We start from the raw sequence: 15,775 nt of genomic DNA on the forward strand, positions 1-15,775 counted from the left end.
GCGCGGCCCGTTCGGGTTATCGCTTCTCGGCCTTTTGGCTAAGATCAAGTGTAGTATCTGTTCTTATCAGTTTAATATCTGATACGTCCCCTATCTGGGGACCATATATTAAATGGATTTTTAGAACAGGGAGATGGAAATAGAGCTTGCTCTGTCCACTCCACGCATTGACCTGGTATTGCAGTATTTCCAGGACCGGTGCACCCTTTCCTTATGTGTTGACTAAAAGCAGATTCCAAAAGTGTTTTTTGTCTTTGCTATTGTTTCTGTCTTTCTGAAGGGATCTCCCCTTTTAATCCCATTATTTCAACACCTGTTGGACAATGCATGAGTGATAATGAGCTCATTGATTAAATGCAATTAATGAATAGATTGCCACCTCTTGTTGTGTGTCGTCTGTGTTTCTGTGTTTCCGGCATTTCACATTGGAACACCTCATTCACCTTCCTTGTCTTCTCTCCGCCCTCCCTTTTAGGTAAGTTAAAGAGCTGCACCTGAGCCAGCCACTGATTGATTGATTGATTGATTGATTGATTGATTGATTGATTGATTGATTGATGCAGCACAACAGTCAAATAGTGGAGTGGAGTAGGGGAACAGCAAACAGCCAATAAAGCAGCCCGCCCGCTCGCCTGCCCGCCACAATGGACCTACCTGTGTACACTAGATGGATGTGATGGAATGTACTGTCGTCCCTACATTTCAAGAAGAAGTAAGAATTGCAGTTGCAACAAAGCCTTGCTTGCCTACAAAGAGAGCAGCAATTTGGATTTGTTACTATGTTACCTAGAAGAATAACAAACTGTGCAAGGATGGAGGTTGTAGGAGCAAGGAGAAGTTGTCTGTAAAGTTGGTGGATGCCTATTTTCCATTTTGCAGTCCCTTGTCTCCCTCTTGTGGCCTCCTGGAGGCAACTAGCTGTGCAAAAAAAAGACAGCCTGGCGGCCGGCTGTTGCAGTGTTGCCCTCTCAGGCAACACTGAGTGACTGACTGAGCCTCACCGTCTTATATAAAGTTCAGACGGAACTTTGCACGTGTCATAGTGGAGCCCTCAGGATTCCAGAGCCAGCTTTCTGACATCATAATGGGGCCTCAGAGATAAAAGCCTGGGCCCAGGCAGTGTTGGTCAGTGCTGCTCAGCAGGCAGCACTGGACTGGACTGGATTACAGCTGATACAAGGTGTGAAGGAACAAGGGGTGGCTGTGGGCATGCACTTGCTGCCGCTGCCAGTGTTTATCTGCATGGCAGCAGGGCATTTGGGCGTTGCCAGGAAGGCGTTTTTATGTAGATTCCTCCTCTTTCAGCACTGCATTGTGGTGCAAGCAAAAGAAGCAAATCCTGTCTGGCTTCCTCTCCGGCCTTTATTCACCTCCCGTGTAGCTGTGAGTGTGTGAGCCTGCAGGGCCCCATGGAATTGCCTAGAAGTAGGCTGAATCGCTGCAAGGGCTGAACAGCAGTATCGGGCAGGCTCGGGCAACGCGCGGCCCGTTCGGGTTATCGCTTCTCGGCCTTTTGGCTAAGATCAAGTGTAGTATCTGTTCTTATCAGTTTAATATCTGATACGTCCCCTATCTGGGGACCATATATTAAATGGATTTTTAGAACAGGGAGATGGAAATAGAGCTTGCTCTGTCCACTCCACGCATTGACCTGGTATTGCAGTATTTCCAGGACCGGTGCACCCTTTCCTTATGTGTTGACTAAAAGCAGATTCCAAAAGTGTTTTTTGTCTTTGCTATTGTTTCTGTCTTTCTGAAGGGATCTCCCCTTTTAATCCCATTATTTCAACACCTGTTGGACAATGCATGAGTGATAATGAGCTCATTGATTAAATGCAATTAATGAATAGATTGCCACCTCTTGTTGTGTGTCGTCTGTGTTTCTGTGTTTCCGGCATTTCACATTGGAACACCTCATTCACCTTCCTTGTCTTCTCTCCGCCCTCCCTTTTAGGTAAGTTAAAGAGCTGCACCTGAGCCAGCCACTGATTGATTGATTGATTGATTGATTGATTGATTGATTGATTGATTGATTGATTGATGCAGCACAACAGTCAAATAGTGGAGTGGAGTAGGGGAACAGCAAACAGCCAATAAAGCAGCCCGCCCGCTCGCCTGCCCGCCACAATGGACCTACCTGTGTACACTAGATGGATGTGATGGAATGTACTGTCGTCCCTACATTTCAAGAAGAAGTAAGAATTGCAGTTGCAACAAAGCCTTGCTTGCCTACAAAGAGAGCAGCAATTTGGATTTGTTACTATGTTACCTAGAAGAATAACAAACTGTGCAAGGATGGAGGTTGTAGGAGCAAGGAGAAGTTGTCTGTAAAGTTGGTGGATGCCTATTTTCCATTTTGCAGTCCCTTGTCTCCCTCTTGTGGCCTCCTGGAGGCAACTAGCTGTGCAAAAAAAAGACAGCCTGGCGGCCGGCTGTTGCAGTGTTGCCCTCTCAGGCAACACTGAGTGACTGACTGAGCCTCACCGTCTTATATAAAGTTCAGACGGAACTTTGCACGTGTCATAGTGGAGCCCTCAGGATTCCAGAGCCAGCTTTCTGACATCATAATGGGGCCTCAGAGATAAAAGCCTGGGCCCAGGCAGTGTTGGTCAGTGCTGCTCAGCAGGCAGCACTGGACTGGACTGGATTACAGCTGATACAAGGTGTGAAGGAACAAGGGGTGGCTGTGGGCATGCACTTGCTGCCGCTGCCAGTGTTTATCTGCATGGCAGCAGGGCATTTGGGCGTTGCCAGGAAGGCGTTTTTATGTAGATTCCTCCTCTTTCAGCACTGCATTGTGGTGCAAGCAAAAGAAGCAAATCCTGTCTGGCTTCCTCTCCGGCCTTTATTCACCTCCCGTGTAGCTGTGAGTGTGTGAGCCTGCAGGGCCCCATGGAATTGCCTAGAAGTAGGCTGAATCGCTGCAAGGGCTGAACAGCAGTATCGGGCAGGCTCGGGCAACGCGCGGCCCGTTCGGGTTATCGCTTCTCGGCCTTTTGGCTAAGATCAAGTGTAGTATCTGTTCTTATCAGTTTAATATCTGATACGTCCCCTATCTGGGGACCATATATTAAATGGATTTTTAGAACAGGGAGATGGAAATAGAGCTTGCTCTGTCCACTCCACGCATTGACCTGGTATTGCAGTATTTCCAGGACCGGTGCACCCTTTCCTTATGTGTTGACTAATAGCAGATTCCAAAAGTGTTTTTTGTCTTTGCTATTGTTTCTGTCTTTCTGAAGGGATCTCCCCTTTTAATCCCATTATTTCAACACCTGTTGGACAATGCATGAGTGATAATGAGCTCATTGATTAAATGCAATTAATGAATAGATTGCCACCTCTTGTTGTGTGTCGTCTGTGTTTCTGTGTTTCCGGCATTTCACATTGGAACACCTCATTCACCTTCCTTGTCTTCTCTCCGCCCTCCCTTTTAGGTAAGTTAAAGAGCTGCACCTGAGCCAGCCACTGATTGATTGATTGATTGATTGATTGATTGATTGATTGCAGCACAACAGTCAAATAGTGGAGTGGAGTAGGGGAACAGCAAACAGCCAATAAAGCAGCCCGCCCGCTCGCCTGCCCGCCACAATGGACCTACCTGTGTACACTAGATGGATGTGATGGAATGTACTGTCGTCCCTACATTTCAAGAAGAAGTAAGAATTGCAGTTGCAACAAAGCCTTGCTTGCCTACAAAGAGAGCAGCAATTTGGATTTGTTACTATGTTACCTAGAAGAATAACAAACTGTGCAAGGATGGAGGTTGTAGGAGCAAGGAGAAGTTGTCTGTAAAGTTGGTGGATGCCTATTTTCCATTTTGCAGTCCCTTGTCTCCCTCTTGTGGCCTCCTGGAGGCAACTAGCTGTGCAAAAAAAAGACAGCCTGGCGGCCGGCTGTTGCAGTGTTGCCCTCTCAGGCAACACTGAGTGACTGACTGAGCCTCACCGTCTTATATAAAGTTCAGACGGAACTTTGCACGTGTCATAGTGGAGCCCTCAGGATTCCAGAGCCAGCTTTCTGACATCATAATGGGGCCTCAGAGATAAAAGCCTGGGCCCAGGCAGTGTTGGTCAGTGCTGCTCAGCAGGCAGCACTGGACTGGACTGGATTACAGCTGATACAAGGTGTGAAGGAACAAGGGGTGGCTGTGGGCATGCACTTGCTGCCGCTGCCAGTGTTTATCTGCATGGCAGCAGGGCATTTGGGCGTTGCCAGGAAGGCGTTTTTATGTAGATTCCTCCTCTTTCAGCACTGCATTGTGGTGCAAGCAAAAGAAGCAAATCCTGTCTGGCTTCCTCTCCGGCCTTTATTCACCTCCCGTGTAGCTGTGAGTGTGTGAGCCTGCAGGGCCCCATGGAATTGCCTAGAAGTAGGCTGAATCGCTGCAAGGGCTGAACAGCAGTATCGGGCAGGCTCGGGCAACGCGCGGCCCGTTCGGGTTATCGCTTCTCGGCCTTTTGGCTAAGATCAAGTGTAGTATCTGTTCTTATCAGTTTAATATCTGATACGTCCCCTATCTGGGGACCATATATTAAATGGATTTTTAGAACAGGGAGATGGAAATAGAGCTTGCTCTGTCCACTCCACGCATTGACCTGGTATTGCAGTATTTCCAGGACCGGTGCACCCTTTCCTTATGTGTTGACTAAAAGCAGATTCCAAAAGTGTTTTTTGTCTTTGCTACTGTTTCTGTCTTTCTGAAGGGATCTCCCCTTTTAATCCCATTATTTCAACACCTGTTGGACAATGCATGAGTGATAATGAGCTCATTGATTAAATGCAATTAATGAATAGATTGCCACCTCTTGTTGTGTGTCGTCTGTGTTTCTGTGTTTCCGGCATTTCACATTGGAACACCTCATTCACCTTCCTTGTCTTCTCTCCGCCCTCCCTTTTAGGTAAGTTAAAGAGCTGCACCTGAGCCAGCCACTGATTGATTGATTGATTGATTGATTGATTGATTGATTGATTGATTGATGCAGCACAACAGTCAAATAGTGGAGTGGAGTAGGGGAACAGCAAACAGCCAATAAAGCAGCCCGCCCGCTCGCCTGCCCGCCACAATGGACCTACCTGTGTACACTAGATGGATGTGATGGAATGTACTGTCGTCCCTACATTTCAAGAAGAAGTAAGAATTGCAGTTGCAACAAAGCCTTGCTTGCCTACAAAGAGAGCAGCAATTTGGATTTGTTACTATGTTACCTAGAAGAATAACAAACTGTGCAAGGATGGAGGTTGTAGGAGCAAGGAGAAGTTGTCTGTAAAGTTGGTGGATGCCTATTTTCCATTTTGCAGTCCCTTGTCTCCCTCTTGTGGCCTCCTGGAGGCAACTAGCTGTGCAAAAAAAAGACAGCCTGGCGGCCGGCTGTTGCAGTGTTGCCCTCTCAGGCAACACTGAGTGACTGACTGAGCCTCACCGTCTTATATAAAGTTCAGACGGAACTTTGCACGTGTCATAGTGGAGCCCTCAGGATTCCAGAGCCAGCTTTCTGACATCATAATGGGGCCTCAGAGATAAAAGCCTGGGCCCAGGCAGTGTTGGTCAGTGCTGCTCAGCAGGCAGCACTGGACTGGACTGGATTACAGCTGATACAAGGTGTGAAGGAACAAGGGGTGGCTGTGGGCATGCACTTGCTGCCGCTGCCAGTGTTTATCTGCATGGCAGCAGGGCATTTGGGCGTTGCCAGGAAGGCGTTTTTATGTAGATTCCTCCTCTTTCAGCACTGCTTTGTGGTGCAAGCAAAAGAAGCAAATCCTGTCTGGCTTCCTCTCCGGCCTTTATTCACCTCCCGTGTAGCTGTGAGTGTGTGAGCCTGCAGGGCCCCATGGAATTGCCTAGAAGTAGGCTGAATCGCTGCAAGGGCTGAACAGCAGTATCGGGCAGGCTCGGGCAACGCGCGGCCCGTTCGGGTTATCGCTTCTCGGCCTTTTGGCTAAGATCAAGTGTAGTATCTGTTCTTATCAGTTTAATATCTGATACGTCCCCTATCTGGGGACCATATATTAAATGGATTTTTAGAACAGGGAGATGGAAATAGAGCTTGCTCTGTCCACTCCACGCATTGACCTGGTATTGCAGTATTTCCAGGACCGGTGCACCCTTTCCTTATGTGTTGACTAAAAGCAGATTCCAAAAGTGTTTTTTGTCTTTGCTATTGTTTCTGTCTTTCTGAAGGGATCTCCCCTTTTAATCCCATTATTTCAACACCTGTTGGACAATGCATGAGTGATAATGAGCTCATTGATTAAATGCAATTAATGAATAGATTGCCACCTCTTGTTGTGTGTCGTCTGTGTTTCTGTGTTTCCGGCATTTCACATTGGAACACCTCATTCACCTTCCTTGTCTTCTCTCCGCCCTCCCTTTTAGGTAAGTTAAAGAGCTGCACCTGAGCCAGCCACTGATTGATTGATTGATTGATTGATTGATTGATTGATTGATTGATTGATTGATGCAGCACAACAGTCAAATAGTGGAGTGGAGTAGGGGAACAGCAAACAGCCAATAAAGCAGCCCGCCCGCTCGCCTGCCCGCCACAATGGACCTACCTGTGTACACTAGATGGATGTGATGGAATGTACTGTCGTCCCTACATTTCAAGAAGAAGTAAGAATTGCAGTTGCAACAAAGCCTTGCTTGCCTACAAAGAGAGCAGCAATTTGGATTTGTTACTATGTTACCTAGAAGAATAACAAACTGTGCAAGGATGGAGGTTGTAGGAGCAAGGAGAAGTTGTCTGTAAAGTTGGTGGATGCCTATTTTCCATTTTGCAGTCCCTTGTCTCCCTCTTGTGGCCTCCTGGAGGCAACTAGCTGTGCAAAAAAAAGACAGCCTGGCGGCCGGCTGTTGCAGTGTTGCCCTCTCAGGCAACACTGAGTGACTGACTGAGCCTCACCGTCTTATATAAAGTTCAGACGGAACTTTGCACGTGTCATAGTGGAGCCCTCAGGATTCCAGAGCCAGCTTTCTGACATCATAATGGGGCCTCAGAGATAAAAGCCTGGGCCCAGGCAGTGTTGGTCAGTGCTGCTCAGCAGGCAGCACTGGACTGGACTGGATTACAGCTGATACAAGGTGTGAAGGAACAAGGGGTGGCTGTGGGCATGCACTTGCTGCCGCTGCCAGTGTTTATCTGCATGGCAGCAGGGCATTTGGGCGTTGCCAGGAAGGCGTTTTTATGTAGATTCCTCCTCTTTCAGCACTGCATTGTGGTGCAAGCAAAAGAAGCAAATCCTGTCTGGCTTCCTCTCCGGCCTTTATTCACCTCCCGTGTAGCTGTGAGTGTGTGAGCCTGCAGGGCCCCATGGAATTGCCTAGAAGTAGGCTGAATCGCTGCAAGGGCTGAACAGCAGTATCGGGCAGGCTCGGGCAACGCGCGGCCCGTTCGGGTTATCGCTTCTCGGCCTTTTGGCTAAGATCAAGTGTAGTATCTGTTCTTATCAGTTTAATATCTGATACGTCCCCTATCTGGGGACCATATATTAAATGGATTTTTAGAACAGGGAGATGGAAATAGAGCTTGCTCTGTCCACTCCACGCATTGACCTGGTATTGCAGTATTTCCAGGACCGGTGCACCCTTTCCTTATGTGTTGACTAAAAGCAGATTCCAAAAGTGTTTTTTGTCTTTGCTATTGTTTCTGTCTTTCTGAAGGGATCTCCCCTTTTAATCCCATTATTTCAACACCTGTTGGACAATGCATGAGTGATAATGAGCTCATTGATTAAATGCAATTAATGAATAGATTGCCACCTCTTGTTGTGTGTCGTCTGTGTTTCTGTGTTTCCGGCATTTCACATTGGAACACCTCATTCACCTTCCTTGTCTTCTCTCCGCCCTCCCTTTTAGGTAAGTTAAAGAGCTGCACCTGAGCCAGCCACTGATTGATTGATTGATTGATTGATTGATTGATTGATTGATTGATTGATTGATTGATTGATTGATGCAGCACAACAGTCAAATAGTGGAGTGGAGTAGGGGAACAGCAAACAGCCAATAAAGCAGCCCGCCCGCTCGCCTGCCCGCCACAATGGACCTACCTGTGTACACTAGATGGATGTGATGGAATGTACTGTCGTCCCTACATTTCAAGAAGAAGTAAGAATTGCAGTTGCAACAAAGCCTTGCTTGCCTACAAAGAGAGCAGCAATTTGGATTTGTTACTATGTTACCTAGAAGAATAACAAACTGTGCAAGGATGGAGGTTGTAGGAGCAAGGAGAAGTTGTCTGTAAAGTTGGTGGATGCCTATTTTCCATTTTGCAGTCCCTTGTCTCCCTCTTGTGGCCTCCTGGAGGCAACTAGCTGTGCAAAAAAAAGACAGCCTGGCGGCCGGCTGTTGCAGTGTTGCCCTCTCAGGCAACACTGAGTGACTGACTGAGCCTCACCGTCTTATATAAAGTTCAGACGGAACTTTGCACGTGTCATAGTGGAGCCCTCAGGATTCCAGAGCCAGCTTTCTGACATCATAATGGGGCCTCAGAGATAAAAGCCTGGGCCCAGGTAGTGTTGGTCAGTGCTGCTCAGCAGGCAGCACTGGACTGGACTGGATTACAGCTGATACAAGGTGTGAAGGAACAAGGGGTGGCTGTGGGCATGCACTTGCTGCCGCTGCCAGTGTTTATCTGCATGGCAGCAGGGCATTTGGGCGTTGCCAGGAAGGCGTTTTTATGTAGATTCCTCCTCTTTCAGCACTGCATTGTGGTGCAAGCAAAAGAAGCAAATCCTGTCTGGCTTCCTCTCCGGCCTTTATTCACCTCCCGTGTAGCTGTGAGTGTGTGAGCCTGCAGGGCCCCATGGAATTGCCTAGAAGTAGGCTGAATCGCTGCAAGGGCTGAACAGCAGTATCGGGCAGGCTCGGGCAACGCGCGGCCCGTTCGGGTTATCGCTTCTCGGCCTTTTGGCTAAGATCAAGTGTAGTATCTGTTCTTATCAGTTTAATATCTGATACGTCCCCTATCTGGGGACCATATATTAAATGGATTTTTAGAACAGGGAGATGGAAATAGAGCTTGCTCTGTCCACTCCACGCATTGACCTGGTATTGCAGTATTTCCAGGACCGGTGCACCCTTTCCTTATGTGTTGACTAAAAGCAGATTCCAAAAGTGTTTTTTGTCTTTGCTATTGTTTCTGTCTTTCTGAAGGGATCTCCCCTTTTAATCCCATTATTTCAACACCTGTTGGACAATGCATGAGTGATAATGAGCTCATTGATTAAATGCAATTAATGAATAGATTGCCACCTCTTGTTGTGTGTCGTCTGTGTTTCTGTGTTTCCGGCATTTCACATTGGAACACCTCATTCACCTTCCTTGTCTTCTCTCCGCCCTCCCTTTTAGGTAAGTTAAAGAGCTGCACCTGAGCCAGCCACTGATTGATTGATTGATTGATTGATTGATTGATTGATTGATTGATTGATTGATTGATTGATTGATGCAGCACAACAGTCAAATAGTGGAGTGGAGTAGGGGAACAGCAAACAGCCAATAAAGCAGCCCGCCCGCTCGCCTGCCCGCCACAATGGACCTACCTGTGTACACTAGATGGATGTGATGGAATGTACTGTCGTCCCTACATTTCAAGAAGAAGTAAGAATTGCAGTTGCAACAAAGCCTTGCTTGCCTACAAAGAGAGCAGCAATTTGGATTTGTTACTATGTTACCTAGAAGAATAACAAACTGTGCAAGGATGGAGGTTGTAGGAGCAAGGAGAAGTTGTCTGTAAAGTTGGTGGATGCCTATTTTCCATTTTGCAGTCCCTTGTCTCCCTCTTGTGGCCTCCTGGAGGCAACTAGCTGTGCAAAAAAAAGACAGCCTGGCGGCCGGCTGTTGCAGTGTTGCCCTCTCAGGCAACACTGAGTGACTGACTGAGCCTCACCGTCTTATATAAAGTTCAGACGGAACTTTGCACGTGTCATAGTGGAGCCCTCAGGATTCCAGAGCCAGCTTTCTGACATCATAATGGGGCCTCAGAGATAAAAGCCTGGGCCCAGGCAGTGTTGGTCAGTGCTGCTCAGCAGGCAGCACTGGACTGGACTGGATTACAGCTGATACAAGGTGTGAAGGAACAAGGGGTGGCTGTGGGCATGCACTTGCTGCCGCTGCCAGTGTTTATCTGCATGGCAGCAGGGCATTTGGGCGTTGCCAGGAAGGCGTTTTTATGTAGATTCCTCCTCTTTCAGCACTGCATTGTGGTGCAAGCAAAAGAAGCAAATCCTGTCTGGCTTCCTCTCCGGCCTTTATTCACCTCCCGTGTAGCTGTGAGTGTGTGAGCCTGCAGGGCCCCATGGAATTGCCTAGAAGTAGGCTGAATCGCTGCAAGGGCTGAACAGCAGTATCGGGCAGGCTCGGGCAACGCGCGGCCCGTTCGGGTTATCGCTTCTCGGCCTTTTGGCTAAGATCAAGTGTAGTATCTGTTCTTATCAGTTTAATATCTGATACGTCCCCTATCTGGGGACCATATATTAAATGGATTTTTAGAACAGGGAGATGGAAATAGAGCTTGCTCTGTCCACTCCACGCATTGACCTGGTATTGCAGTATTTCCAGGACCGGTGCACCCTTTCCTTATGTGTTGACTAAAAGCAGATTCCAAAAGTGTTTTTTGTCTTTGCTATTGTTTCTGTCTTTCTGAAGGGATCTCCCCTTTTAATCCCATTATTTCAACACCTGTTGGACAATGCATGAGTGATAATGAGCTCATTGATTAAATGCAATTAATGAATAGATTGCCACCTCTTGTTGTGTGTCGTCTGTGTTTCTGTGTTTCCGGCATTTCACATTGGAACACCTCATTCACCTTCCTTGTCTTCTCTCCGCCCTCCCTTTTAGGTAAGTTAAAGAGCTGCACCTGAGCCAGCCACTGATTGATTGATTGATTGATTGATTGATTGATTGATTGATTGATTGATTGATTGATGCAGCACAACAGTCAAATAGTGGAGTGGAGTAGGGGAACAGCAAACAGCCAATAAAGCAGCCCGCCCGCTCGCCTGCCCGCCACAATGGACCTACCTGTGTACACTAGATGGATGTGATGGAATGTACTGTCGTCCCTACATTTCAAGAAGAAGTAAGAATTGCAGTTGCAACAAAGCCTTGCTTGCCTACAAAGAGAGCAGCAATTTGGATTTGTTACTATGTTACCTAGAAGAATAACAAACTGTGCAAGGATGGAGGTTGTAGGAGCAAGGAGAAGTTGTCTGTAAAGTTGGTGGATGCCTATTTTCCATTTTGCAGTCCCTTGTCTCCCTCTTGTGGCCTCCTGGAGGCAACTAGCTGTGCAAAAAAAAGACAGCCTGGCGGTCGGCTGTTGCAGTGTTGCCCTCTCAGGCAACACTGAGTGACTGACTGAGCCTCACCGTCTTATATAAAGTTCAGACGGAACTTTGCACGTGTCATAGTGGAGCCCTCAGGATTCCAGAGCCAGCTTTCTGACATCATAATGGGGCCTCAGAGATAAAAGCCTGGGCCCAGGCAGTGTTGGTCAGTGCTGCTCAGCAGGCAGCACTGGACTGGACTGGATTACAGCTGATACAAGGTGTGAAGGAACAAGGGGTGGCTGTGGGCATGCACTTGCTGCCGCTGCCAGTGTTTATCTGCATGGCAGCAGGGCATTTGGGCGTTGCCAGGAAGGCGTTTTTATGTAGATTCCTCCTCTTTCAGCACTGCATTGTGGTGCAAGCAAAAGAAGCAAATCCTGTCTGGCTTCCTCTCCGGCCTTTATTCACCTCCCGTGTAGCTGTGAGTGTGTGAGCCTGCAGGGCCCCATGGAATTGCCTAGAAGTAGGCTGAATCGCTGCAAGGGCTGAACAGCAGTATCGGGCAGGCTCGGGCAACGCGCGGCCCGTTCGGGTTATCGCTTCTCGGCCTTTTGGCTAAGATCAAGTGTAGTATCTGTTCTTATCAGTTTAATATCTGATACGTCCCCTATCTGGGGACCATATATTAAATGGATTTTTAGAACAGGGAGATGGAAATAGAGCTTGCTCTGTCCACTCCACGCATTGACCTGGTATTGCAGTATTTCCAGGACCGGTGCACCCTTTCCTTATGTGTTGACTAAAAGCAGATTCCAAAAGTGTTTTTTGTCTTTGCTATTGTTTCTGTCTTTCTGAAGGGATCTCCCCTTTTAATCCCATTATTTCAACACCTGTTGGACAATGCATGAGTGATAATGAGCTCATTGATTAAATGCAATTAATGAATAGATTGCCACCTCTTGTTGTGTGTCGTCTGTGTTTCTGTGTTTCCGGCATTTCACATTGGAACACCTCATTCACCTTCCTTGTCTTCTCTCCGCCCTCCCTTTTAGGTAAGTTAAAGAGCTGCACCTGAGCCAGCCACTGATTGATTGATTGATTGATTGATTGATTGATTGATTGATTGCAGCACAACAGTCAAATAGTGGAGTGGAGTAGGGGAACAGCAAACAGCCAATAAAGCAGCCCGCCCGCTCGCCTGCCCGCCACAATGGACCTACCTGTGTACACTAGATGGATGTGATGGAATGTACTGTCGTCCCTACATTTCAAGAAGAAGTAAGAATTGCAGTTGCAACAAAGCCTTGCTTGCCTACAAAGAGAGCAGCAATTTGGATTTGTTACTATGTTACCTAGAAGAATAACAAACTGTGCAAGGATGGAGGTTGTAGGAGCAAGGAGAAGTTGTCTGTAAAGTTGGTGGATGCCTATTTTCCATTTTGCAGTCCCTTGTCTCCCTCTTGTGGCCTCCTGGAGGCAACTAGCTGTGCAAAAAAAAGACAGCCTGGCGGCCGGCTGTTGCAGTGTTGCCCTCTCAGGCAACACTGAGTGACTGACTGAGCCTCACCGTCTTATATAAAGTTCAGACGGAACTTTGCACGTGTCATAGTGGAGCCCTCAGGATTCCAGAGCCAGCTTTCTGACATCATAATGGGGCCTCAGAGATAAAAGCCTGGGCCCAGGCAGTGTTGGTCAGTGCTGCTCAGCAGGCAGCACTGGACTGGACTGGATTACAGCTGATACAAGGTGTGAAGGAACAAGGGGTGGCTGTGGGCATGCACTTGCTGCCGCTGCCAGTGTTTATCTGCATGGCAGCAGGGCATTTGGGCGTTGCCAGGAAGGCGTTTTTATGTAGATTCCTCCTCTTTCAGCACTGCATTGTGGTGCAAGCAAAAGAAGCAAATCCTGTCTGGCTTCCTCTCCGGCCTTTATTCACCTCCCGTGTAGCTGTGAGTGTGTGAGCCTGCAGGGCCCCATGGAATTGCCTAGAAGTAGGCTGAATCGCTGCAAGGGCTGAACAGCAGTATCGGGCAGGCTCGGGCAACGCGCGGCCCGTTCGGGTTATCGCTTCTCGGCCTTTTGGCTAAGATCAAGTGTAGTATCTGTTCTTATCAGTTTAATATCTGATACGTCCCCTATCTGGGGACCATATATTAAATGGATTTTTAGAACAGGGAGATGGAAATAGAGCTTGCTCTGTCCACTCCACGCATTGACCTGGTATTGCAGTATTTCCAGGACCGGTGCACCCTTTCCTTATGTGTTGACTAAAAGCAGATTCCAAAAGTGTTTTTTGTCTTTGCTATTGTTTCTGTCTTTCTGAAGGGATCTCCCCTTTTGGATCTCCCCTTTTAATCCCATTATTTCAACACCTGTTGGACAATGCATGAGTGATAATGAGCTCATTGATTAAATGCAATTAATGAATAGATTGCCACCTCTTGTTGTGTGTCGTCTGTGTTTCTGTGTTTCCGGCATTTCACATTGGAACACCTCATTCACCTTCCTTGTCTTCTCTCCGCCCTCCCTTTTAGGTAAGTTAAAGAGCTGCACCTGAGCCAGCCACTGATTGATTGATTGATTGATTGATTGATTGATTGATTGATTGATTGATTGATGCAGCACAACAGTCAAATAGTGGAGTGGAGTAGGGGAACAGCAAACAGCCAATAAAGCAGCCCGCCCGCTCGCCTGCCCGCCACAATGGACCTACCTGTGTACACTAGATGGATGTGATGGAATGTACTGTCGTCCCTACATTTCAAGAAGAAGTAAGAATTGCAGTTGCAACAAAGCCTTGCTTGCCTACAAAGAGAGCAGCAATTTGGATTTGTTACTATGTTACCTAGAAGAATAACAAACTGTGCAAGGATGGAGGTTGTAGGAGCAAGGAGAAGTTGTCTGTAAAGTTGGTGGATGCCTATTTTCCATTTTGCAGTCCCTTGTCTCCCTCTTGTGGCCTCCTGGAGGCAACTAGCTGTGCAAAAAAAAGACAGCCTGGCGGCCGGCTGTTGCAGTGTTGCCCTCTCAGGCAACACTGAGTGACTGACTGAGCCTCACCGTCTTATATAAAGTTCAGACGGAACTTTGCACGTGTCATAGTGGAGCCCTCAGGATTCCAGAGCCAGCTTTCTGACATCATAATGGGGCCTCAGAGATAAAAGCCTGGGCCCAGGCAGTGTTGGTCAGTGCTGCTCAGCAGGCAGCACTGGACTGGACTGGATTACAGCTGATACAAGGTGTGAAGGAACAAGGGGTGGCTGTGGGCATGCACTTGCTGCCGCTGCCAGTGTTTATCTGCATGGCAGCAGGGCATTTGGGCGTTGCCAGGAAGGCGTTTTTATGTAGATTCCTCCTCTTTCAGCACTGCATTGTGGTGCAAGCAAAAGAAGCAAATCCTGTCTGGCTTCCTCTCCGGCCTTTATTCACCTCCCGTGTAGCTGTGAGTGTGTGAGCCTGCAGGGCCCCATGGAATTGCCTAGAAGTAGGCTGAATCGCTGCAAGGGCTGAACAGCAGTATCGGGCAGGCTCGGGCAACGCGCGGCCCGTTCGGGTTATCGCTTCTCGGCCTTTTGGCTAAGATCAAGTGTAGTATCTGTTCTTATCAGTTTAATATCTGATACGTCCCCTATCTGGGGACCATATATTAAATGGATTTTTAGAACAGGGAGATGGAAATAGAGCTTGCTCTGTCCACTCCACGCATTGACCTGGTATTGCAGTATTTCCAGGACCGGTGCACCCTTTCCTTATGTGTTGACTAAAAGCAGATTCCAAAAGTGTTTTTTGTCTTTGCTATTGTTTCTGTCTTTCTGAAGGGATCTCCCCTTTTAATCCCATTATTTCAACACCTGTTGGACAATGCATGAGTGATAATGAGCTCATTGATTAAATGCAATTAATGAATAGATTGCCACCTCTTGTTGTGTGTCGTCTGTGTTTCTGTGTTTCCGGCATTTCACATTGGAACACCTCATTCACCTTCCTTGTCTTCTCTCCGCCCTCCCTTTTAGGTAAGTTAAAGAGCTGCACCTGAGCCAGCCACTGATTGATTGATTGATTGATTGATTGATTGATTGATTGATTGATTGATGCAGCACAACAGTCAAATAGTGGAGTGGAGTAGGGGAACAGCAAACAGCCAATAAAGCAGCCCGCCCGCTCGCCTGCCCGCCACAATGGACCTACCTGTGTACACTAGATGGATGTGATGGAATGTACTGTCGTCCCTACATTTCAAGAAGAAGTAAGAATTGCAGTTGCAACAAAGCCTTGCTTGCCTACAAAGAGAGCAGCAATTTGGATTTGTTACTATGTTACCTAGAAGAATAACAAACTGTGCAAGGATGGAGGTTGTAGGAGCAAGGAGAAGTTGTCTGTAAAGTTGGTGGATGCCTATTTTCCATTTTGCAGTCCCTTGTCTCCCTCTTGTGGCCTCCTGGAGGCAACTAGCTGTGCAAAAAAAAGACAGCCTGGCGGCCGGCTGTTGCAGTGTTGCCCTCTCAGG

General features: G+C 47.6%; 11 non-coding genes across 11 annotated transcripts; all 11 read left to right on the forward strand.

Moving 5' to 3' along the window:
* The first annotated feature begins 18 nt into the window (after nt 1-18).
* LOC142728547 (U2 spliceosomal RNA) lies at nt 19-209 on the forward strand. The gene has a single exon (XR_012877663.1). It is a non-coding gene; the product is annotated as a U2 spliceosomal RNA (small nuclear RNA).
* Nucleotides 210-1,497: 1,288 nt separating this feature from the next.
* Nucleotides 1,498-1,688, forward strand: LOC142728548 (U2 spliceosomal RNA). Its single transcript, XR_012877664.1, has one exon. It is a non-coding gene; the product is annotated as a U2 spliceosomal RNA (small nuclear RNA).
* A 1,292-nt stretch (nt 1,689-2,980) lies between these two features.
* LOC142728549 (U2 spliceosomal RNA) lies at nt 2,981-3,171 on the forward strand. The gene has a single exon (XR_012877665.1). It is a non-coding gene; the product is annotated as a U2 spliceosomal RNA (small nuclear RNA).
* A 1,273-nt stretch (nt 3,172-4,444) lies between these two features.
* Nucleotides 4,445-4,635, forward strand: LOC142728550 (U2 spliceosomal RNA). Its single transcript, XR_012877666.1, has one exon. It is a non-coding gene; the product is annotated as a U2 spliceosomal RNA (small nuclear RNA).
* A 1,284-nt stretch (nt 4,636-5,919) lies between these two features.
* LOC142728551 (U2 spliceosomal RNA) lies at nt 5,920-6,110 on the forward strand. The gene has a single exon (XR_012877667.1). It is a non-coding gene; the product is annotated as a U2 spliceosomal RNA (small nuclear RNA).
* A 1,288-nt stretch (nt 6,111-7,398) lies between these two features.
* Nucleotides 7,399-7,589, forward strand: LOC142728552 (U2 spliceosomal RNA). Its single transcript, XR_012877668.1, has one exon. It is a non-coding gene; the product is annotated as a U2 spliceosomal RNA (small nuclear RNA).
* A 1,300-nt stretch (nt 7,590-8,889) lies between these two features.
* On the forward strand, nt 8,890-9,080 carry LOC142728553 (U2 spliceosomal RNA). The gene has a single exon (XR_012877669.1). It is a non-coding gene; the product is annotated as a U2 spliceosomal RNA (small nuclear RNA).
* A 1,300-nt stretch (nt 9,081-10,380) lies between these two features.
* Nucleotides 10,381-10,571, forward strand: LOC142728554 (U2 spliceosomal RNA). Its single transcript, XR_012877670.1, has one exon. It is a non-coding gene; the product is annotated as a U2 spliceosomal RNA (small nuclear RNA).
* Nucleotides 10,572-11,863: 1,292 nt separating this feature from the next.
* On the forward strand, nt 11,864-12,054 carry LOC142728555 (U2 spliceosomal RNA). The gene has a single exon (XR_012877671.1). It is a non-coding gene; the product is annotated as a U2 spliceosomal RNA (small nuclear RNA).
* Nucleotides 12,055-13,331: 1,277 nt separating this feature from the next.
* Nucleotides 13,332-13,522, forward strand: LOC142728558 (U2 spliceosomal RNA). The gene has a single exon (XR_012877673.1). It is a non-coding gene; the product is annotated as a U2 spliceosomal RNA (small nuclear RNA).
* Nucleotides 13,523-14,824: 1,302 nt separating this feature from the next.
* LOC142728559 (U2 spliceosomal RNA) lies at nt 14,825-15,015 on the forward strand. Its single transcript, XR_012877674.1, has one exon. It is a non-coding gene; the product is annotated as a U2 spliceosomal RNA (small nuclear RNA).
* The last annotated feature ends 760 nt before the right edge of the window (nt 15,016-15,775 follow it).

Source organism: Rhinoderma darwinii, unplaced genomic scaffold (genome assembly GCF_050947455.1).
Source record: "Rhinoderma darwinii isolate aRhiDar2 unplaced genomic scaffold, aRhiDar2.hap1 Scaffold_680, whole genome shotgun sequence".
NCBI lineage: Eukaryota > Metazoa > Chordata > Amphibia > Anura > Rhinodermatidae > Rhinoderma > Rhinoderma darwinii.